We start from the raw sequence: 24,811 nt of genomic DNA, 5'->3' as shown, positions 1-24,811 counted from the left end.
AACAATAGAATAGATATAATCTTATAAATGACAGAGAATGGGTTTGTGGATTCTCTCAAAATAGAATGTTTTCTTGGTGCTGCCCAGGCTGCTAAAATCACTTCCATTCCAAGAAGAGAGGATTTCTTCATTCAGATGATGCAGTATTTATTATGGATTCACCTTCCTTTGCTCCAGAATCCAATTTTCTCAACTCCAAGAGAAATCCAAACCAGAATTCTTTGCATGAAGCAAACATTTCCAAACATTTCTAAAGAATTGGCCTATTGAGGCCACAAGCAAGATAATAAATCCTAAAAAGCATTTCAGTTAAATGCACCTTTTAATAAATAAAGGTTTTAGGATAATAACCCAATCTTCCTACTGCTGTCTTCTGAAAATCCCTTCTCTTCCTTAAAAAGTTAACGACAGATGGAACCCATGAGTTTGTTTATCCCAAAACTATAATCCTTCACTGAATTCTACTTCACAATGTGAGAGTGAAAACCTCCAAGATACATCTACCACAGATATAAAGCAAAATAACTACCCAAGTCTAAAAGGCAAAGATAAAATCGAGGGAAGTAATTTATACCGGTGAGAGTAAACAGATAAACTTGAAAAACATCTATTTCAAAAGCCAGGAGCATTAGTTTATGAAGAGACATCAAAGAAGGAGCTCAAACAGGATATCATCTTCCTAACCCATGAATAGTCAAAGAAAATATCAAGACAAAAGTACTAAATTCTTCTTAAGAATTTTAAGATGGTCCACTAAAAAAAGTTAACACTGAAAAAAAGAAAATAAGCCATTTCTACTAGAAGGTAACTCAATACATCTATATAAAGGACCCTTTCAAAAAAAATTCAAAAATGGGAATGAAGCTAATAAGTTCATTAGCAAACCACTTCCTCTCTCTAGAATGCACAACTTCTCAACTCTTTATGAAGCTTTCTTTAGAATGCTACAAAAAACTATGGCTACTCCTGACCAAATCACGAAAAATGTTCAATATTTTATTACACGGAGAAAACCTGTCTATGTTCCAAACATAGGAAGTTAAATTTCTAAACATGAAATGACCACGAGCTTCTGCCTTTTGTTACGTAGCGAGTGATCAGAAAGTGTCCGAGGATCACAAATTAATCAAGCTATTAAGGTTGCACAGCGGTAAAAATATCAAATTTCCAAAGTGAGCATAAAAGGAAGAAGCATGAGAATTGCTAAAGCAAAGAAATGTAAAGAAAACTGAAGACGTGACTCCCAGCATTTGTTTCTATTTCCAATGCCACGGCTTTTCTGATGTTAGGAGTTTCCCTGCATCTATAGGTACATTTACCCCAAAATCCACAAAACGTTATTTTAAAGAGTGTGTTCTAGGGTGGCGATGGAGACTCCAGGCAAGGGCAATTGGTCTAAGACTTGATTAGGGGCTGAAAACCTGAGCAAAAGAGTTGAATAGAGTGAGAAAGTGGTTTGTAGAGCTCACTACCCCTTTCATTCTTGCCAGTGTGCTCTCACCCTGAGGGCACGGAGTGCTGCGAGGTGAACTCAGAGGGTGAGTTGTATACTAACTAGAAGACTACACTCTAAGCTCGTTGTGAGCAGGGAATTCCGCCTGTTTATTGTACAGTGCTCTGCACACACTGAGCAATCAATAAACACAACTGAATGAAGTACTAAAGAGTTTCTGTGTGATAGGTTCAGCAATTAAGATTGGGCGACCAGTTTTCTCAATATAGTAAACACACCATTTACAAATCTAGTCTTCCTAATTTTGAAAACTGGAGAAATGTTCTCCCCAAAATAACCATTTTCTCTGGATTTACAATGCTAACTGATTTTCAAAATTAACTCAATGTATTTGGCTAGTCTTCTGATCAAAAGCAACTCAAATACTACATCCTCTTTTAGGTTAAAAAATACCTTCAAAATATTTCCACTGTGACACTCTCTGACTTTAAAGAAAAATCCCACTAGAACATTTTGAAACACACGCAAACCATAACGAAACCTCTTTGTACTTACATCCTACTTTTAAGAAACTCATATGTCGCATGTGTATATTCTATTTCACTTACTCTGCTTATTTCTATAATTAATTGTATCCACTGATTTCTCCCTTCTTCCCACCCTATGTATACTCTCTGCCTATCTCCCACATCAGATTGTAAACTTCTCGAGGGCAGAGAAAGGCTCTTCTACTATTACTGTAAGCTATCATATGCCAAGAACTCAAATACTGTTGATGATGAGATAGTTATACAAGAAGTCGTTAATTGGGATTTCTACCAAATACATTTTTAGTGCAATTAGCAAATATAACCAACTACTAGAAACTCTGAAAACAAGTTCATTAACTGGATGTTCATGAAGCTAACCTTCTCCCTGAACCTCAATCTGGTCTATCTCGCTGCCAGCCTCTCGCCCCCTCAACTTGTCTCTGGCCTGGAACATCCTCCCCCTCCTCATATGTGACAACACTCTCTGCGATTTCAAATCCTTATCCAAGGGACATCTCCTCCAAGAGACCTTCCCTTACTAAGCCCCCCTTTCCTCTTCTCCCACTCCCTTCTGAGTCCCCCTGACTTGCTCCCTTTATTCATTCCCCCCTCCCACCCCTACAGCACTTATGTCCCTATCTGTCAATTATTTCTATTAATGTCTGTCTCCCCCCCTAGACTGCAAGCTCCTTGTGGGCAGGGAATGTGTCTGTTTATTGTTATATTGTCCTCTCCCAAGAGCTTAGTACAGTGTTCTGCACACAGTAAGACCTCAATAAATATGACTGAATAAAATGAATGAATGATTCAAGGACTTTAATCGTGGCTCTCCAACCACATTCTCTCACAATCATCACAACTAAGGGTAAAATAAAATAACCTAATTCATCCATTCATTCATTCAATCGTAATTATTGAGCGCTTACTGTGGGCAGAGCACTGTACTAAGCGCTCGAAAAGTGCAATTCGGCAACAGATAAAGACAATCCCTACCCAACAACGGGCTCAAAGTCTAGGAGTGGGGAGACAGACAAAACAAAACAAGTAAACAGGCAATATGATCTACGGGAGGAAAAAAATGGCAACTTTAACTGAATATTGAAACTTGCCCAATGTCCAGTAAGGCTGATGACTTACTACAACGGCATCTCTACTATTACTAATAGATGCATTGGGCTATTCCAAACAGAATAAAATGAATGAATTTTATAAAGAAAAAAGTATCCAACCTTTCTTATAACCAAACTGTGATTCCCCGCAAGAAGTCACTATGTGGCTTTTTCAGACAAACATGCATTTTTAACAGTGGAAACAATGACTATCAATACAGTAGGAAGGAAACTATACATAAATTTACGCTGCTTAAAAAGATTCACTTTTTAAAGATTTACCGACTTCTCCAAATAATAATAACAATAAATTGGTATTAAGCGCTTCTTATGTGCCAAGCACTGTTCTAAGCACTGGGGTAGATATGAGATAATAATAATAATAATTTTGGTATTTGTTAAGCGTTTACTGTGTGCCAAGCACTGTTCTAAGCACTGGGTAGATACAAGGTCATTAGGTTGTACCTTGTGGGGCTCACAGCCTTAATCCCCATTTTGCAGATGGGGTAACTGAGGCACAGAGAAGTTAAGTGACTTGCCCAAAGTCACACAGCTGGTAAGTGGCAGAGCCGGAATTAGAACCCACGACCTCTGACTTCCAAGCCCGGGCTCCTTCCACTAAGCCACGTTGCTTATCAGGTTGTCCCATGTAGGGCTCACAGTCTTCATCCCCATTTTACAGATGAGGTAACTGAGGCACAGAGAAGCTAAGTGATTTGCCCAAGGTCACACAGCTGACAAGTGGCAGAGCCGGGATTAGAATTCAAATTTATACAAACTCCCAAGTAGTAAATTTCAAAAGGAAATCAAAGGTTAAAAATCACTTTGGGCCTTTTTGTGTGAGTTGCACTAAGCACTAGAATAATGAACATAGGCTACTGAGTGTTTCATTTTTAGATTTTTTTTAATTTCTACTGTCTCATTCCCCAAGTAATTAGTGAGAGTTCACAAGCACTTGTGAAAATTGGTTTTGTTTTGTTTACTTTTAAAATATTATTTCTCATGAACAATTTAACTTTGCAGCACAAACTTATAGGGACACCAACAAATAAAGCTGCAACTGAATAAAATATAAAACACTGGCCATCCAAATTAAGTGTTTAACTTTAGGTGCCTCGAATAATCCCAAAGCAAGCTTGAAGTGCCAGAGGAAAAAAAATTTCTCTAGCACCATTCCAAAATGGTTAAACCAATTTTGTTCAATAAATTGAACTTTTAATTACTACAGCTAAAGTTAGAGCCAGTTTGCCTTTCTACTGAAAATACTGTAATTAATAATGTTGGTATTTGTTAAGCACTTACAATGTGCAGAACACTGTTCTAAGCGCTGTGGTAGATACAGGGTCATCAGGTTGTCCCACGTGAGGCTCACAGTTAATCCCCATTTTCCAGATGAGGTAACTGAGGCACAGAGAAGTGAAGTGACTTACCCACAGTCACACAGCTGACAAGTGGCAGAGCCGGGATTCAAACCCATGACCTTTGGCTCCCAAGCCCGGGCTCTTTCCGCTGAGCCACGCTGCTCCTCTAATTAAGATCTTGAGTACCCTATCAATAATATGAAATCCCTGTCAATTGTCTTCCTAGGCAGAACACATTTCTTTTTCAAATTTGGGTTCTAATCCCAGCTTTGCCGCTTTCTTGTTCTATGACCTTGGGCAAGTCACTTAACATATCTCTGTTTCAGTTTCCTCATCAGCAAAATATGGATTTGATACCTGTTCTTGCTCTTACTTGGACCGTGAGCCCTATGAGGTACAGGATCTGTGTCTGACCTGATTACTTTGTATGTACCCCAGGGCTCAAAACAGTGCCAGGCACATAGTAACCACTTAAATAACATAATTATTTCTCATTATTATTGCCTTTCAGAAAAATTCAAAAGACAATTCAAAATTCAAAAGAGGACTTGCAACATCTGAATTTTAAGAGGCTGTATTACCAAGTGTCAGAGTTTTGTTCCCATAATGTCAAAAATCACTAATCTCTGAATAGGGAGCTATTAAATCCCACTAGAAAAAAAACAATCCTCTTCTAAAGTTAATTTTAGCCCATCTCTCAGGAGATGAGGGCTACTGGAGAGTCAGGGTCCACCTATTTTGTGGCTTCTGCTAGAAAACCTGCAAAACTGGTAATCTAGTGGTCACTGCTAGTAGAAATAGGAGGAGGAGTAATATTTGTTAGACTATGCACTCGTTGCAAATCACTGTACCATGTCCTTGGAAAAGAACAAAAACAAAGAAGTGTTGCCTTCCCTTCCCACATGGAGCTTACAATTTAATACATACTCACCAACCATAAAACCACAGGTTTCATCTGTATTTCCAAGTTAACACTGTTCCACATCATTTTCATTGCAAGATTTATTTACAAGACCTCCCATTATGCTCCTAGCTGAAATTTTAATTTTCCAAGTGCTTCCTTACACAACATAAAGCCTGGACTCTCACTTCATAAAACAAAATCAGCATGCCTTCTACAAAATGAAGATAATTCATTAGAAAACTGATTTTTAGTGGGTAATTTTTTTTTAACAACTTTCTAGGCTAGACAATAAAAAGCTTTATAATCATGATTTGTTATAGTTTGTCACGGATTTTGTTTTTCTTTCATATTCACCCTGTAAGCGCTTGCCAGTTACCCCACCCTCAGCACTTCCGTATATATCTGTAATTTATCTTCACACCAGGCTCCCCTTCTACACTGTCAGCTCCCTGTGGGCAAGGAATATATCTACCAACTCTGATACTCTCCCAGAGCTTAGTACAGTGCTTTGCACACAGTAAACAGTCAATAAGTACCACTGATTGCCAGACTGATTTCCAAATTATGGAATGCTGTCATGGTCACAAGATTTAAACTTCTGGCGTTGAGATTTACTTCTTCAAAGAAACATTCCGAAGACATGATGAGCTGTCAAATGTCTTCCCAGCCAAATACATTGGATAGCAAATTCATCCTTTAGTCTGCAGGCAATTCAGAGACAAGGACCAAGTTTCTCTTGCACTTTCCTAAGCGCTCTGTACAGTGCTCGGCACAGAGTAATAATAATACTGATTGACTGGCAGGACACAGTGAGCCAAAATAAGCTCCTTGTGGGCAGAAAACATGTCTCTGCATTTCAATTTCTCCAGCGCTTCATATAACACATCGCACCCAGGCAACAAATACTATTACTAATAGTCATTCACTCACTCAATCGTATTTATTAAGTGCTTACTCTGTGCAGAGCACTGTATTAAGCGCTCAATATACACTATTACTAATAGTCATTCATTCAATCATATTAAGTGCTTACTGTGTGCAGACCACTGTACTAAGCGCTCGGGAAAGTACAATACAACAACAAACGGTGACAATCCCTGGCCACGACGAGCTGTCGGTCTAGAGGGGATGCTACTCTACTTCTACTAATATTACTCGGATCCAGAGACCTGAACAAACGAGTTTAAACAGGCGGTTGAAGGGGTTAGGGAAGAGACACACGCATCTAATCCAGCCGTGGCTTCGCGGAACATTAACTGCAAAACATCCTGAACCTCAGAAAGAAACCGGGGACCATCTGTCTGCGATGCTTCAGCTCTTCTTTCATTCGATCGTTCATTCATTCAATCTTATTTATTAAGGGCTTACTGTGTGCAGAGTACTGTACTAAGCGCTTAGAAAAGTACAATACGGCACTAAAGAGCGACAATCCCTGCCCACGAGCTGACTGGGGGGTGGGGGGAGAAAAACATCAATATAAACAGATGTCAACAGAAATAAATAAAATGACAGTATGTATATAAGTGCTGTGGAGCGAGGTGGGGGGAGAGTAAAGGGAGCAAGTCAGGGCGACGCGGCAGAGCTGAGGAAAAGTGGGGCTAAGTCTGGGAAGGCCTCTTGGAGGAGATGTGTGAGCTCGCTGTGGGCAGGGAATGTGTCTGATGTTATACTATTCATGCATCCAAACGTATTTACTGAGTGCATACTGTGTGCAAAGCACTGTACTAAGCGTTTGGAAAATACAATTCAGCAAATAGAGAGAATCCCTGCCCACAACGGGCTCACTCTCCCAAGTGCTTAGTACAGTGCTTTGCACACAGGAAGCCTTGAGGTATGAGTTTGACGTTATACTCTCCCAAGAGCTTAGTACTGTGCTTTGCACACAATAAACCCCTGGGAAAGTGTCTGATGTTATAGTGTACTCTCCCGAGAGCTTAGTTCACTGCTTTGCACACAGTAAGCACTGGGGAATGTGTTTGATGTTATATTCTCCCAAGCGCTTAGTACAGTGCTTTGCACAAAGTAGTAAGTGCTCAGGAATGTGTTTGATGTTATAGTCTCCCGAGCACTTAGTTCAATGCTTTACACACACTAGTAAGGGCTCGGGAATGTGTTTGATGTTATATTCTCCCGAGCGCTTAGTACAGTGCTTTGCTCACAGCAATAAGCGCTCGGGAATGTGTTTGACATTACATTGTACTCCCAGTGCTTTACACACAATAAGCGCTCAACAAAGCAGCATGGCCTAGTGGCGAAAGCCTGGGTTTGGGAGTCGGAGGATGTGAGTTCTAATCTCACCACTTGTCTGCTGTGTGGCCTTGGCCAAGCCCCTTGGCTTCTCGGGGCCTCACTGACCTCATCTGTAAAATGGGGATGAAGACAGTGAGCCCTCAAGTGGGGCGACCCGGCGACCTTGCATCTCCCCCCAGCGCTTAGAACAGTGCTTGGCACGGAGTAAGCCCTTAAGAGAAAGCATCAGCATTATTATTAATAAACACGGTTATTATTAACAAGAAGAAGAACGTGCCTTTGTGAGGGCTTTGAAGGGAGTAATTTCCACTAAGGGGCTTCTCCAGGAGAAAGACGCAGCGCCCAACACTAACTACCAGGGGAGGAGATGAGAATAACAATAATAATAATAATAATAATTCATTCAATAGTACTCATTGAGCACTTACTATGTGCAGAGCACTGTACTAAGCGCTTGGAATGGACAATTCGGCAACAGATAGAGACAATCCCTGCCCACTGAGGGGCTCACAGTCTAATCGGGGGAGACAGACGGATAAAAACAATAGTAATAAATAGAATCAAGGGGATGGACACAGGGATTGTCACCGTTTGTTGTTGTACTGTACTTTCCCGAGTGCTTAATACAGTGGTCTGCACACAGTAAGCACTTACTATGATCGAATGAATGAATATTAGTAATAGTGTTTGTTGAGTGCTTAATACAGTGGTCTGCACTGAATAAGCACTTAATATGATTGAATGAATGACTATTAGTAATAGTGTTTATTGAGCGCTTAATATATATATAGTAATAAATGGAATCATTGGGATGGACACCTCATTAACAAAATCAATAGGATAATAAAAATCTATACAAATGAGCAGAGGAGCACAGGGCTGAGGGGAGGGAGAGGGGGAGGAGCAGAGGGAAAGGGGGGGAAGGAGGCTTAGGTGAGGGGAGGTGAAAGGGGGGGCAGAGAGGGAGCAGAGGGAAAAGGGGAAGGTCAGTCTGGGAAGGCCTCTTGGAGGAGGTGAGCTCTCAGTAGGGCTCTGAAATAATAATAATAAACCCAACTAAAGAGCACTACTCACTGTAGCAATAATAACGGGCTGCAGTTAGGAGGGCTGATTGTGGGGGAGGTGGCCTCCGCTCGGCCCCTCTGTCTGTCCATCCGTGTCTGTCCGTCTGCCCCCCCCAAATGCCCCCTGGACCCCGAGGGAGGGGGCGGGGAGGACAGGGTTGTGATGCTGATAATGGGGGGGGGGAGGGGAGATGATGAAGACAGTGAGGAAATAAGGAGGGGAGCCGCGCTGGTGCCCATTGGCGTGGCAAGTTTGGGGGGCGGGTGGATGTGGGGGGGGGCTGAGCAGTTTAATGATGGTGATGGTATTTTTTTTTTCAGCGCTTCCTAGGTGCCAAGCACTGTTCTAAGCGCTGGGGGGGGGGGCCCAAGGTGATGGGGTGGTCCCCCGTGGGGCTCCCAGTCTTCAACCCCATTTTCCGGATGCGGGAACGGAGGCTCCGAGAAGGGAAGTGACTGGGCCAGGTCAGCCGGCGGACAGGGGGCGGGATTCGAACCCATGACCCCTGAGTCCCCGGGCCGGGCTCTTGCCGCTGGGCCCCGCTGCTTCTCATCGATGAGACTGGGAGCCCGTCAAGGGCAGGGAGGGTCTCTATCTCTTGCCGAATTGTCCCTTCCGAGCGCTTAGTACAGTGTTCTGCACAGAGTAAGCGCTCGATAAATACTATTCAATGAATTAATTAATTTAAGAGGTGAAGAGGGCTGAGGCGGCTGCTGAGGCGGGGGAGGAGGAGGAGGAGGGGGAGGAAGGTGAGGAGGATGAAGAGGACAAGGGGGCTGAGGAGGGGCAGGAGGAGGAGGAGGGGGACGAAGGTGAGGGGGGTGAGGAGAATGGCGGGGTGAGGAGGATGAGGAGGGGGAGGAGGATGAGGAAGGAGAGGAGGATGAGGAAGGAGAGGAGGAGGAGGACGAGGAGGAGGAGGAGGAAGAGGAAGAGGAGGATGAGGAGGAAGAGGAGGATGAGGAGGAAGAGGAGGATGAGGGGGGAGAGGAGGATGGGGGGAGGAAGGTGAGGGGGATGAGGAGAATGAGGAGGGGAAGGAGGATGAGGAGGGGGAGGAAGGTGAGGAGAAAGAGGGGGCTGAGGAGAATGAGGGGAGTAAGGGGGTGAGGAGGATGAGGAGGGTGAGGGGGCGGAGGAAGGGGAGGAAGGGAAGGAAGGTGAGGAGGATGAGAGGGGTGAGGAGGGGGAGGAAGGTGGGGGGGTGAGGGAACTGAGGAGAATGAGGAGGGTGAGGAGAGTGAGGGGGCTGAGGAGAGTGAGGGGGGAGGAGGGGGAGGAGGAGGAGGATGAGAGGAGTGAAGAGGCTGAGGCGGTTGAGGAGAATGAGGACGGGGACGAGGAGGATGAGGAGGATGAGGGGGCTGAGGCGGCTGAGGAGGCAGAGAGGGCTGAGGAGAATGAGGACGGGGAGGAGGCTGAGGAGAATGAGGGGGCTGAGGAGGGTGAAGAGGATGAGGAGAGTGAGGAGGCTGAGGCGGAGCCCCGTCCCGGAAGCCGCCTCCCGTGTGGCGGCGGCGGCGGCGGAGGCGGAGGCCGGGAGCAGGGCCGGGAGCAGGGCCGGGAGCAGGGCCGGGAGCAGGCCCGGCCCGGCCCGACACACGGCGGAAGAACCCGGAGCCCCTGCGAGGCCTCTCCCCGCCCGCCCCCGTACTCACCACAGCGCGGGGCCCCGAGCGCCCCCGAGGCTGCTCCCTGCCGGGCTGGACGGGCGGGCGGGCGGACGGGCGGGCGGAGGGCGGCGGCGGCAGCGTCGGCCGCTCCGCACACCGACTGAGGCGCCGCCGGCGGGGGGGGGAGTTTGGGGGGGGGGGAGGACGGCGGAGCTACGGCACGGCGGACGGGACACGCTCCGAACGATTTTCCCCTTCGCGTCTCGGGGCGAGCGCGCGCTAGCGCCCCCTCCCGCCCCTCGGGGGAACGGAGCAGGAAGAAAAGGCCCGGGGGGGAGGTCCCTTCCTTCCTTCCTTCCTTCCTTCCTTCCTTCCTTCCTTCCTTCCTTCCTTCCTTCCTTCCTTCCTTCCTTCCTTCCTTCCTTCCTTCCTTCCTTCCTTCCTTCCTTCCTTCCTTCCTTCTTCCTTCCTTCCTTCCTTCCTTCCTTCCTTCCTTCCTTCCTTCCTTCCTTCCTTCCTTCCTTCCTTCCTTCCTTCCTTCCTTCCTTCCTTCCTTCCTTCCTTCCTTCCTTCCTTCCTTCCTTCCTTCCTTCCTTCCTTCCTTCCTTCCTTCCTTCCTTCCTTCCTTCCTTCCTTCCTTCCTTCCTTCCTTCCTTCCTTCCTTCCTTCCTTCCTTCCTTCCTTCCTTCCTTCCTTCCTTCCGCTTTTACTATGTGCAGAGCACTGGACTAAGCGCTTGACCCCCCACCCCTCAGCTCCCCTATTCATTCAATAGTATTTAATGAGCTCTTACTATGTGCAGAGCCTTGGACTAAGCGCTTGTCCCCCCAACCCCTCAGCTCCCCTATTCATTCAATAGTATTTATTAAGCACTTACTCTGTGCAGAGCACTGAATTAAGCGCTTGTCCCCCACCCCTCAACCCCCCATTCATTCAATAGTGTTTATTGAGCGCTTACTAGGTGCAGAGCACTGGACTAAGCGCTTGTCCCCCCCCCACCCCTCAACCCCCTATTCATTCAATAGTATTTATTGAGCGCCTACTGTGTGCAGAGCACTGGACTAAGAGCTTGGAATGGGCAATTCGGCAACAGATAGAGACCATCCCTGCCCATCGACGGGCTCACAGTCTAATGGGGGAGAAGGACGGACAAAAACAAGACAACTTAATCATGATAAATAGAATCAAGGGGATGGACACCTCATTAACAAAATAAATAGGGTCCTAAAAATCTATACAAATGAGCAGAGTGCTGAGGGGAGGGGAAAGGAGAGGTGGAGGAGCAGAGGGAAAGGGGGGAAAGGGGGCTTAGCTGAGGGGAGGTGAAGGGGGAACAGAGAGGGAGCAGAGGGAAAAGGGGAAGCTCAGTCTGGGAAGGCCTCTTGGAGGAGGTGAACCCTAGACCGTGAGCTCCTTATTAATTATAATAATGGCATTTGTTAAGCGCTTACTATGTGCCAGACACTGCACTCAGGCTCAATGGAAAGAGCACAGGGTTTAGGAGTCAGAGGTCATGGGTTCTAATCCCGGCTCCGCCCTCGGTCAGCTGTGTGACTTTGGGCAAGTCACTTCACTTCTCTGGGCCTCAGTTCCCTCATCTGTCAAATGGGGATGAAGACTGTGAGCCTCACATGGGACAACTTGATTACCCTGTATCTACCCCATTGTAAGCACTTAACAAATACCAATATTATTATTAGTAGTAGTAGTATCACAAGCTCATCGGGTTGGACGCAGTCCCTGTCCCACCTGTGGCTCACACTCTCAATCCCCATTTTACAGATGAGGGAACTGAGACTCAGAGAAGTGAAGTGACTTCACCCCTCTCCTTCTGCTCCCCCACCCTCTGATCTTCCCCCTTCCCCTCCCCTCAGCACTGTGCTCACTTGTGTATATTATTTATTACCCTATTTATTTTGTTAATGAGGTGTACAGCTCCTTGATTCTATTTATCTTAATGATGTCTTGTTTTGTTTTGTTCTGTTTTGCTTTGCTGACTGTCTCCCCTGTTTAGACTGTGAGCCCGTCATTGGGCAGGGATGGTCTCTATCTGTTGCAGGATTGTACATTCCAAATGCTTAGTACAGTGCTCTGCACATAGTAAGCGCTCAATAAATACGAATGAATGAATGAATGACTTGTCCAAGGCACACAGCAGAGAGGTGGCAGAGCCGGGATTAGAATCCATGAGCTTCTGACTCCCAGGCCTGGGCTCTATCCATTATGCTCGTGGTACACAGAGATCGTCACTGTTTCTTCTTGTATTGCACTTTCCCAAGTGCTTAGTAATGTTGGTATTTAATGTTGGTATTTGTTAAGCGCTTACTATGTGCCGAGCACTGTTCTAAGCGCTGGGGTAGACATAGGGGAATCAGGTTGTCCCACGTGGGGCTCACAGTCTTAATCCCCATTTTACAGATGAGGGAACTGAGGCACAGAGAAGCGAAGTGACTTGCCCACAGTCACACAGCCGACAAGTGGCAGAGCTGGGATTCGAACTCATGAGCCCTGACTCCAAAGCCCATGCTCTTTCCACTGAGCCACGCTGCTTCTAGTACAGTGCTCTGCACACAGTAAGTGCTTAATAAATACAATTGAATGTTCTGCCCACAGTAAGTGCTCGAAAATAATAATAATTATGGTATTTGTTAAGCACTTAGTATGTGCCAGGCATTGTACTGAGTGCTGGGGTAGACACAGGCACATCGGGCTGGACACAGTCCCTGTCCCACATGGGGCTCACAGTCCTAATCCCCATTTTACAGATGAGGGAACTAAGGCACAGAGGAAGTGAAGTGACTTTCCCAAGGTCATGCAGCTGGCTGAAAGTCTTTTAAACCTATGGCCAGGGCTTTCCGCTTGATGAACTGGGAAGGAAAACCATTAGAGGATTTTTGAGGAGTAATAATAATAATAAAGAGAGGGAAGAGTCAAGATCAAGAGAGTGAAAATGAGAAGTTCAGTTTTGGAACTCGAACTAGAGGTGCTGGTGGCACATCCAGCCAGAGGCCCTAGAACAGCAGGAAATTTGAGGTTGCAGAGGAGCAAGGTTGGGACTAGGAAGGTAGACTTTGGAGTCATCCTCAGAGAAGCCAAAGTTGAAACCTTGGAAGCCGATGAGCTCCCCAAAGGAGTAAGTGTAAAGTGAGAAGAAAAAGGAACTCAAAACAAAGCTTTTAGTTACATCCATAGTAAAGGATTGGAAGGCAGAGGAAGACCCAGTGAAAAAGGCTGAAAAGAATATTTCACAGAGGCAAAAGAAAAACCAGGAGAAGCTTGTGTTAGTATCACCAAAGTGGGATAATGTTTCCAGAAGAGGTCCACAGAGTTGAAGGTAGCCAAGAGAGAAGAATTGGGATAGAGTAGGGATTTAAATTTGGAAAAAGGTTATTGGATTCCTAGGGAAAAGGCACCTCAGTGGAGTGAAAAGGGCAGAAACTAGACTGTAGAAGGTCAGAACAGAAGTTAGAAGAGAGGAATTAGTGGTAGTAAGTAAATACAATCCATTCATACTTCACTCCTCTACTGTTAACCTTCTCACTGTACCTTGATCTCACGTGCTTAGTACAGTGCTCTGCATGCAGTAAGCACTCAATAAATATGATTAAATGAGTGAACGAATGAATCTATCTTACTGCTGACCCTTTGCCCACATCCTACCTCTGACCTAAAAAGTTGTCCCTTGTTGTTGATCCACAAAAACAGCTCAGTCTAGACAAAACGTGCATCCTGGATTTGGGAGGAATGGATGAAAACTATATAGTTATACAAAGTCCCCAGAGGAATAACATTTTTGGGTGACCAAGGTGGTCAGAACTGGGACTTTTGCTACAGCTTTTTTCAGCCACGCAAGCACACAAGGTGAACTTCACCATCAGTGATATTTTCTTTGAATATGTAGGACAACTATTTACGTAGCTAGTAGGTGATGATGAAGATGGTAGAAGACTATAATTTGGCCTCACATGTGAGCCTTTCAGTCTTTTATTGCAAAACTCAAATTGAAAGCACTGAAAATAGTCCCTGGCCACATTTTCCAGTCAGGAAGCAGAGAGGAGTGTGCAGTCACCTCAGCCACCTTGGAATTTATCTTTCCCCTCTCTACTTTTCACTTGCGCTTAGCACATTACCCTAAAATAATAATAGTAGTATTTGAGAAGAACTTACTAGGTGCCAAGCACAGTACCAAGTGCTGGAGTAGATTCAGGATAAGCAGGTCAGGCCCAGTCCCTATGCCTCAAGGGGCTCAAATTCTAAATACAAAGGAGAACAGGAAATGGAATCCCCAATTTACAAATGAGGAAACTGGGGCCCAGAGAAGTCAAGTGACTTGCCCAGAGTCATCCAGCAAGCATTTGGCAGAGCTGGGGTTAGAACCCAGTTCCTCTGGCTCCCCGTCCCCTGCTCTTTCAACTAGGCCGCTCTGATTCTCTATGTTCACGGTCAACAATTGTTCGTCTCAGGGGTGGTTTCCCTCCCCATTATACTGTAAGCCCCTCTAAAACGGAAAACAAGTCTGACACTTTTGGTTTATTCCCTAAACACTACAAGTCTCTACAGAGATGCTTAATAAAAACTGTAGACAATGAGAATGAGAGAGAGGAGAAAAAGAGAAGGCTTCCAGGAGGAGAAACTTGAATCCCTGAGAGCTTATTTGTGTAATTATTTTTTGGACAGTGAAATCACAAAAGGAACTGTGTCATAAAAACATAAATACAATTCCCTAAAAGATAAGCTGATGATACAACCCTACTAGCAGAAAGTGAAGATTAGAAGGACTCATTTTTAAAAGTTAAGGAACAGAGCAGAAAGATAGGTCTATATTTAAATGTCAAGAAAACAAAGACCATGACAACTGGGAAGTTTTAACACATTTGTAGTGGACGGAGAGAAGATTGAAATAGTTGACAATTTTTCTCTCTTGGGATCAATAATCAACAATAAAGTAACTAGTAGCCAAGAAATATGCCAAAGATTAACGTTAGGAAGACTTGCTAATGAAAAGCCTGGAAACAGTCAGGAAAGGTGCTGATGTAACAATTACCACAAAAATACAGATTGTCAACTCTATGGTGTTTCCAGTGACAATGTATGGATATGAAAGCTGGACAGTGAAAAAACAGGATAGAAGCAACATCGATTCTTTTGCAATGTGGTGTCGGAGAAGGCTTTTGTGAAGACCATGGGTGGCCCGAAAGAAAAACAAATGGACTTTGGAGCAAATTATACCAAAGAGGTCTTTGGAAGGCCAAATGATTCAACTTAGATGAGCATATTTTGGACACATCATCAGGAGGACTGATTCTCTGGAGAAGACACTAATGCTATGAAAAGTCCAGGGAAAACGTGAAAGAGGCAGAGCGGCAGCTTGAGGGAGAGAGACCATAACAATCAGAATGGAAAAGCCGTTAGAAAGTTTGCGGATTATAGCAGAGGACAGGACACTCTGTAGAAAGTATATGCATCCATGGAGTCGCTTTGAATCGGAAATGACTTGATGGCACTTAATAATAATAATAAAGTGATGCCCAGACCTGGAAGGTATGGGAAAAAAAACAACCTTTACAGAGTCTTTAGGTTCAACCTTCAATCCTGTCAATTCAATCTCCACAACATCGCTAAAATCTACCCCTTTCTCCCCATCCACCCTGCTACCACTTCAATCCAAGCACTTATCCTCTCCCGCCTTGATAACCTCACCAGCCTCCCTGCTGACCTCCCTGCCTCATTTCTCTCCCCTCTCTAGTCCATACTATACTCGGATTATTTTTCTACAAAACCATTTGGTCCATGTTTCCCCACCCTCAAGAACCTCCACCTCTGCATCAAAGAGAAACTCCTTACCATAGGCTTTTAAAGCACTCAATCACCTTGCCCCCTCCTGCCTTTTTCCTCTAATGCCAACCCATGCTCTGTATCTCTATCTTGTCTATCTCAGCACTGACCTCTCATCCTCAACCTGCCTTGTTAAGAGTATATCTCCTCCAAGTGGTCTCCCGCATCCAAGCTTTCCATTTCCTCCTCTCCCATTCCCTTCTACGTTGCCATGTTCATATCTGTAATTTATTTACTTATATTTATGTCTGTATCCCCCTCTAGACGGTAAGCTCATTTGAGGCAGAGAATGTTTCTACCAACTCTGTTACACTGTACTTTTCCAAGCACTGCAGACAGTAAACCCTCCATAAATATGATTGATTGATTGATTGATTAGGTGGAGCTCAGTCAGAGGCTGCAATCAGGAAGTGGAGGTGAAGGAGGGATGAAGAGAGCTAGTTCTGATGAGAGAGACAATCGAAGTGGTGATGTGTAAAGGTTATGGAAGAAAATCCTAAATGAGGCCTGGAGGAAAAGAGGGACAGGAAATAAGGAGAAAAAGAGTTTCTGAGATTTTGACAAATACATATGAATAGCGTAGGTTAGATGAGGTTGTAGAACTGCTGAATTACAGCTTATCTACCAGGCCCCTGGAGTGTTCTCAAAACCAGGAACAGGAACTGTAGTCTGACTTATACCATTCTAGCTAGCTCAAAAGCATTAATGAATTGGGGGCCGGGGGCTAGGGGGGAAGATTGGATTTTAAGAAAAAATATTTGACCTAAAAGGATGAAACTAGCACTTTAAGTGTAATAAAAAGTCAGCTTGAAGCAACTCCAACTCCGATGTGAAATGTAATATAAAAGGAGTTTCATAATCCACCCTAAGAGGGCACAGCATATTTCCAAAGTTAAGTGATTGTTGCCACCTAAAACAGTGGCAGCTGTTTGACCCCAAATTCTGACACCCCTTTTTTTCCATTTATTTTTTGAGTAAACCTATGCACACAAAAATGGTTTGCATGGCAGTTTTTAAATTTGACGTCCGTATTTCAAATACATGTTAAACTTTCACCTTCACAACATCATGATGATCTACCTTTTCCTTTCCATCCAAACTGCTACCTTACTGGTACAATCTCTCATAATATCCCGACTGGACTACTGCATCAGCCTCCTTTCTGATCTCTCATCCTCCTGTCCCTCCCTGCTTCCATCTGTACTTCATCCCGCTGTCCGGATTATCTTTCTACAGAAACACTCTGGGCATATCACTCCCCTCCTCAAAAACCTCCATTGGTTGCCTATCAACCTTCACATGAAGCAAAAACTTCTCACTCTTGGCTTCAAAGCTCTCCATCACCTGGCTCCCTCCTACCTCACCTCCCTTCTCTCGGTCTACAGCCCAGCCGGCACACCCCACTCCTCTGCCGCTCACCTCCTCATTGGGCCTCGTTCTCACCTGTCCCGCCTTCAACCCCTGGCCCACGTCCTACCTCTGACCTGGAACGCCCTCCCTCCTCACAACCGCCAAACTAACTCTTCCCCTCTTCAAAGCCCTATTGAGAGCTCACCTCCTCCAGGAGGCCTTCCCAGACTGAGCCCTCCCTTTCCCTCTGCTCCTCCTTCCCTCCCCATTGCCTTTATTCCCTCCCTCTGCTTTACCCCCTTCCCCTCCCCACAGCACCTGTGTATACTTGTACATATTTATTAATCTATTTATTTTATTAATGATATGTATATATCTATGATTCTATTTATCTATTTTGATGGTATTGATCCCTGTCTACTTGTGTTGTTTTGGTTTGTCATCTCTCTCCCCCTTCTAGACTGTGAGCCCATTGTTGGGTAGGGATTGTCTCTATCTGTTGCTGAATTGTACTTTCCAAGCGCTTAGTACAATGTGCTGCACATAGTAAGCGTTCAATAAATACAATTGAATGAATGAATGAAGAGAAAATTAGATCTGGCATTGGCACTTAGTGAACAATTGTGAAAATGAGGAAAGGTTTATTGAGTTCAGATTGCCTTGGGGCATATAAATCCCACAATTGTGCTGTCTTATGCAAGCTTTATTTTTCCTAAGGGAAAGTTTAAATTTGAATGATGGTCACTGAATTATTAAAGATCAAATTAATCTAGGTTTAACAGAGTTTTTGTTTATGCTTCGTAGGCAAAAATAGAATCTTAAAGGGAGAACTGCTATAGGGAAGTGCTTATAAAATGTAAGCATCTGTGGGACTCAGTCTTCAATTTTCCTACCTGCTTTTTATTCTAATTCCTGGTATTCCCAAGAATAATTGTCCTGCAGTAAAGTCTCATTTATCCAGGTTGCATGAGATAGCTACCAATCCCTGTAAGTTTAGGTCTTAGCTTCCCAAGGCTGCGGTACCTTGGGGGTCATTACAGCCCTTTTACTGGAGTAATTATATAGCTAAAACTCCCCAGAGTGTTCACCTGTGCTGATCCGAGGCTTTCAATCACTTGTAATAGGAATTTCACACTGCCTAATCAATCAATCAATGGTATTACTGAGCACTTAGTTTGTGCAGAGCCTTGTACAAAGCACTTGAAAAAATACAACAGAATTAGCAGACACATTCCCTGCCCATGACAAGCTTACAGTCTAGAGGGGGAGACAGAAATTAATATGAATAAATAAGTGGTTTATAATAATTTAAAGATATGTGGGGTTGAAGGTGGGGAGAAATATCAAATGTCCAAATACCTGACCAGTCAGAAGTTGTTGCTAACTCAAGCTCTCTAGCCTGCCTCATTCTTCTAGGAATATTTCCCTTCTGGAGCACCCCAAGATTACTTTGGTAAATTGCAACCAACATCTTTTGTTGCATTTATACCTCTGAAAGTCAGGGAAGGCATTTGTGATTTCATGTTGTGGCCAGTGATCTCTGCCTTGGCCAATAGCTGTGTTCAGATCAATTGATCAATGATATTCCCTGATCATTTACTATGTGCAGAGCACTGTGCTAGGTGCTTGGGAGAGAACAATACAGGAACATTAGTAGACACTCTTCTTACTCTCACAGAGCTTACAGGCTAGTTGGGAGACACGTTAAATTAGAGGTAGGGGAAATGGCAGAGTATAAGGATGTGTGTTTTGTGGGAATTGGGTTGTGGTGACTATCAAAGGGCTTAAGGGATGAGAGGAGATGGGGAAAGAATCCAAGTACTTAAGAGGTGATGCAGCTGGGAAGGTGAGGTGGGAAAATGGCCCTTGGAGGAGATATGATCATAGTAAGGTTTTGAAGATGGGAAGAGGGATGTTCTGAAGGACACAAAGAGAGCAAAGAGTTTCAAGCTAGAAGGTGGACATGAGGAAGGGGTTCAGCAAGATAAACATGATCGAGGTGCAGTGAGCAGATTGGTATGGAAGGAGCAAAATTGTGGGCTGGGATGTAGTAGGAGATGAGTGAGTTGAGGAAAGAAAGGGAGAGCTGACTGAGTGAAGCCTTTGAATACTAACCTTCTGCCCGCAATATGATCCCAGTTTGGATATGGTGTATGGAATACAAACAAATGGGTTTTCCCTCTTTAAAGTCAGTAAATTTTCTAGGTTAAAATTAAACTGAAACTCTCTTCTTCTAGACTGAGCTTATTTCAAGCAGGGAATGTGTCCACTAACTCTGTTCTATTGTACTCTCCCAAACACTTAGTACAATGCTCTGCACACAGTAACCACTCATTAGATATGACCGATGGATTAATTAGATAACAAGGTTGTTACAGTATCAACCAATCAGTGGAATTTATTGAGCACCTACTGTTTGAAGAACACTGAATTAAGCACTTGGGAGAGTACAACAGAATTGGTTGACACGTTCCCTGCCCATAATGAGCTTACAGTCTAGCGGGAGGGACAGACATTAATATAAATGAATAAATTACAGAGATGTACATAGGTGACTGTGGGTTGAAGGAAGGGTGAATACCAAGTGCCCAGAGGGCACAGATCCAAATGCATTTGTGACACAGAAGGGAGATGGAGTCAGAGAAATAAAGGGAGAGGGAGACAGGAAAAAGAGGGCTTCATTCATTCATTCAATAGTATTTATTGAGCATTTATCAGGGAAGGCCTCTTGGAAATGTGATCTTAATAAGGCACTGAAGCTGGGGAGAGTGGTGGTCTGTCATTTATGAAAGGGGAGGGAGTTCCGGACCAGAGGGAGAAAGTGGGAAAGAGGTTAGCAGCGAAACAGTTGAGATTGAAGTACAGTGAGCAAGCAGATGCTAGAGGAGCAGAGTGTGTGGGCTGCACTGTAGTAGATCACTGAGGAAAGGTAGGAGGGGTCAAGCTGATTGAATGCTTTAAAGTGATGTCAAGGAGTTTCTGTTTAATGTGGAGGTTGGGTGGGCAACCACTGCAGCTTCTCAGGAGTGAGGAGATGTGTATTGAGCTTTTTTAAAAAATAAATGATTCAGACAGTAGAGTGAAGTAAGGACTGAAGTAGGGAGAGACAGGAGGCAGAGAGGTCAGCAAAGAGACAGATGCAGATGGAATAGATAAGTGCCAAGTCAAAAAAACACACAATCTAATCCAGGTATAAATGGCAAATTTCTCCCTGATTCTGTAACACTTTTCCCCACAACTTCCCACAGTTTCTATCAGTCCGTGGACATCAGTCCTTCCCATTTGGGCATCCCTGGCAATGCACCCTGGGAACACCTCAGCCTCCTGAACAAAACCCCTACACTTTTGGTCCCAGCAATGCTAATACCTTAACTAGCCTGGTTTTCCTACTTAAGGCCAGGCAGTAGGTTTAAATTGTGTTTATAGTAATAATAATAATAATAATAATGTTGGTATTTGTTAAGCACTTACTATGTGCCTAGCACTGTTCTGAGCTCTCGGGGAGATACAGGGTAATCAGGCTGTCCCACGTGAGGCTCACAGTCTTAATCCCCATTTTACAGATGAGGTAACTGAGGCACCGACAAGTGAAGTGACTTGCCCAAAGTCACACAGCTGACAGGTGGCAGATCTGGGATTTGAACCCATGACTTCTGACTCCCAAGCCCATGCTCTTTCCACTGAGTTGCTTCTCTAATGCAAATATTCTTCTGTTAGTCAGCCAGCCACCACCCTTATAACAGGCTGGTCCCAGGGGTTTTGCAGAAGGACCCAGAGCACAGATCAGATTTTACAAGTTGAAAAAAATTAATATTTATTAAGTGCTTACTATGTGCCAGACACTGTACTAAGTGCTGGGGTAGGTACAAGCTAATCAAGTTAGACACAGTCCAAGTCCCACATGGGACTCAGTGTGAACCCCCATTTTACAGATGAGGGAACTGAGGCCCAGAGAAGGTAAGTGATTTGCTGAAGATCACACAACAGAATAGTGGCAGAGCAAGGATTAGAACCCAGGTCCTTCTGACTCTCAGGCCTGTTCTCTACCCACTAGGCCATGCTGCTTTTCATATTTAGCAAAATTATTGACAGATTAGTTCACAGTGGTCCAGCCAGACTGTTGATAGCAGTCCCCTAAATTTTAGACTCCTACTGCTCCAGGATTGGAGGTCACCCCACGTTGATGAATAGCTGAGTTGTTTGGATTTGAGCATCAAATATAGGAGTTTTTATGGGGCTGGTGCCAGAGCCAGAGCAAAGTGTAGGCAAGAAAGAAGTCTTTTGGCAGTCTGAAGCTCGAGTGGGAATAAATGATACTGCTCAATCTCAATCATAATATATCAGAAGGGTTCAAGTAGTGTTCCCAACTAAAGGGAAGGGCTGCTTTAGGGACATACTTTATCTTCTAAATGTACATTTGGCTGTGTAATTGACATCAAAGGGAATGCTTTGGATTACTCACGCCCTTAGGGGGAAGTGAAGCAGTTGCCCAAGGCTGCCAAATGTGTGTAACTACCAAATTTGTGTTAAGGAGATCTGGGGAAATGGAATTCATTACCACAGGAAGTTAGAGGTAGAAAACAACAATAGCTTCAGGAGAGGTTGGAATAAATTCAAGGACAAGTGATTGACAACTGGGTTACTAAAAGGAAAAATTAGGATGCTAGGTGGCTCATCCTTATTCTTTAGGAACAGTGTTAGGAAAGTAGTCTTTTCAGTTCCCTTCAAGAACTCTGTTGCTCTGTTGAAAATATACTGATCTGAACAGATTATTAGTTTGGTTTAGTACTAGAAATGATGATAATAAGATGGAGATCCTAAAAACACTGGATCAACAGGATCTGATTACACACATTTGACGGTGCTTAAAGACCTGAAGTAATTGGCAAGGAATGCCACACTTTTGAGCAATAAAAATGATGAAAGGGAGGGCAAATTAAACCAGGGAAAGGTTAAACAATTGGGCACAACTTGAGAAAACTAAAGCGTGCGTTAATAATGGTCTTCAGATGTACACAAGTCTTTTCTAAATAAAGACACTGATACAGCTATTTTCCTTATCTGCAGAATATCCATGAGGAAACTGGTTTCAATGAATCAATCAGTAGCATTTATTGAACAACCAATCAATAGTTTTATTGCACATCTACTGTGGGCAGAGGACTGTATTCATTTGGGGGTGGGGGGGGGTTCACTAGAATTTGTAGACATAGTCCCTGTTCTCAAGGAGTTAACGTTCTAGTGGAGGAGATGCTAAAATAATTTTGACTGAAGGAAAAGGAAATATATGAGTTAGGGTTTGAGAAATAGGGTTTGGGAGGGCCCTATAGAAGTTGTGAATTTGCAAGTGCTCAGATGGTACAGAAGTATCGACGTGGCAGATGGTCAGGTCTAACCTGGGGAGAGCAGAAATTGGGGAAGACCTCCTGGAGATGATTTAAGAAAAATTGTCTTTAGTTGGACACGGTTATGAGGTAAAATGCAGCATATTAGAGGGCTGAGCCTTAACCAAGAAGGTGAATATTAAGGCAAATAGCATACTCTCTTCCAGGTACTTTCTTTGGTTCGCCCTGTGTTAGATCCAATGGCAAGATCACTTCACTGGGAATCAAGAAACCTGGATTTCCAGACATGGTTCTATCTGCTGGGGCTATGCCATTGGTGTATTGTACTCTCCCAAGCTTTTAGTACAGTGGTCTGCACAAGGTAAGCACTCAATAACTATGATTGGCTGGTGAAGGTTTCTGACTGAGGAATCACCTGGGACCTTAAACAAGGGGGGCAGGTCCAGGCAGAATCCTGAAAAGCAGCTGGCAAAGTGGATGGCAATGACCTCAGTGCCTTCCAAGGGAATGACCATGGCTCAGCTGTGGAACAGCATTGACACTATGCTATGGTCACTTCAGTCGAAAGTGGACATGACACATAAGTCTTCATGCCTGCTTTGCAACGAGCTGCATCCCTGCCTGCCAGCTCATTCATCCCACTTCACACCACCAGCAGAAACAAGAACGTGAGGGGCAGCGGGCAAAACTCTAGCACTCTGGATTCTTGGTCACGACAGTAGCTTATCCGTCATACCCAACTGGAGACTCCACTGTGGTCACCATGCTGAGAAGCAGCATGGGGTAGTGGATAGAACATGTGGCTAGGACTCAGAAGGTCATGGGTTTTAATCCTGGCTCTGCCACTTATCTCCTGTGTGACGTTGGGCAACTCACTTCACTTCTCTGGGCCTCACTTATCTCATCTGTAAAACAGGGACTGAGACTGTGAGCCCCAAGGGGGACGGGGACTATGTCTAACCTGAAAAACTTGTATCTATCCCTGTGCTTAGTTAGTACAGTGCCAGGTACAAAGTAAGCGCTTAACAAATACCAGAATTATTATTAACCATCATCACTTTCTTTAGTGGCTTTTAGAGACCAAGCAGGAGGCTTGAGGGACCATTGTTTTAGGCCAGTAGGAAGAACTTATGACCATTAGAGTAATGGGACAAGCCCCTGAGGTAGGTTGTGTGATAATTACCCTTCACTTGAGGCAGGGGAAGGAGGGCCGAATAATTGCTTGAGGATGCCTTCCAGCTCTATGTCTGGAATTTGTTTTTGTCTGTTGATTCCCTCCTTCCCCCAATTGCTCCCCATACAGTTTTAGATTTGAAGTATTACCTGCAATAAACTCAACAAAGTTGTAGAGTTTTTACCCCTAGAGGTCTGTCCTAGATGATTTAGTCATTCACTTGCCTCAGGACAAGGGGCTGGGCCAAATGAACTCTCATAGTCCCTTCCGGTTTCATTTTTCTGTGAGCCAACAGTAACCACAGAATAAATAAAGAAACCCACTTAAAAGCAGCCTTAGATGTTATTTTCCCTGGAAGTGATTTTAAGTGGGCTACCCTAAAGAAATGAGGTCACAATGAGGTGAGTCTCCTGAGAGAGAAGGCCCATGACTATTTGATTAAGCTGTGTGCTGTGTAACCTTGAGCATGTCAGTCCCCTTCTCTGTGACTCAGTTACTTCATCAATAAAATGGGGATTAAGACTGTGAGCCCCCGGTGGGATAGGGACGGTGTCCAATCCAATTGGCCTGTATTCACCCCAGCACTTAGTACAGTACCTGGCACATAGTAAGCCCTTAACAAATACCACAATTATAATTATTACGAACCCAGTGGGCATTCAACTAACACAGTTCTTGGGTCAGATGCTTTGTAGGGCTATATTTAGCCTTTGGCGTTGAGGTCTGTAATCGAGACAATCTATTCCCTACAGGGAAAGAATCATGATATTTTCTGCTCTATGGAAGGTGCAAAATAAGGACCTTAGGCTACTGTTTTTCAAA

General features: G+C 44.3%; 1 protein-coding gene across 17 annotated transcripts in view; it reads right to left on the bottom strand.

Moving 5' to 3' along the window:
- Positions 1-10,407, bottom strand: part of EP400 (E1A binding protein p400) — a 105,902-nt gene extending 95,495 nt beyond the window's left edge. For 16 of the 17 annotated variants that reach the window (XM_029050078.1, XM_029050121.1, XM_029050102.1 and 13 more), the window contains exon 1: positions 8,682-8,774. The gene's annotated coding sequence lies outside the window, so the exon portion shown is untranslated. Of the gene's footprint in view, positions 1-8,681; positions 8,775-10,330 lie in introns of those variants that run through there. The other variant, XM_029050089.1, reaches the window with a different exon arrangement.
- Positions 10,408-24,811: the final 14,404 nt, after the last annotated feature.

The sequence above is a fragment of the Ornithorhynchus anatinus genome, chromosome 2 (genome assembly GCF_004115215.2).
Source record: "Ornithorhynchus anatinus isolate Pmale09 chromosome 2, mOrnAna1.pri.v4, whole genome shotgun sequence".
Lineage (NCBI taxonomy): Eukaryota > Metazoa > Chordata > Mammalia > Monotremata > Ornithorhynchidae > Ornithorhynchus > Ornithorhynchus anatinus.
The sequence above is the reverse complement of the archived record's forward strand: the minus strand, read 5'-3'. Positions and strand labels throughout refer to the sequence as shown.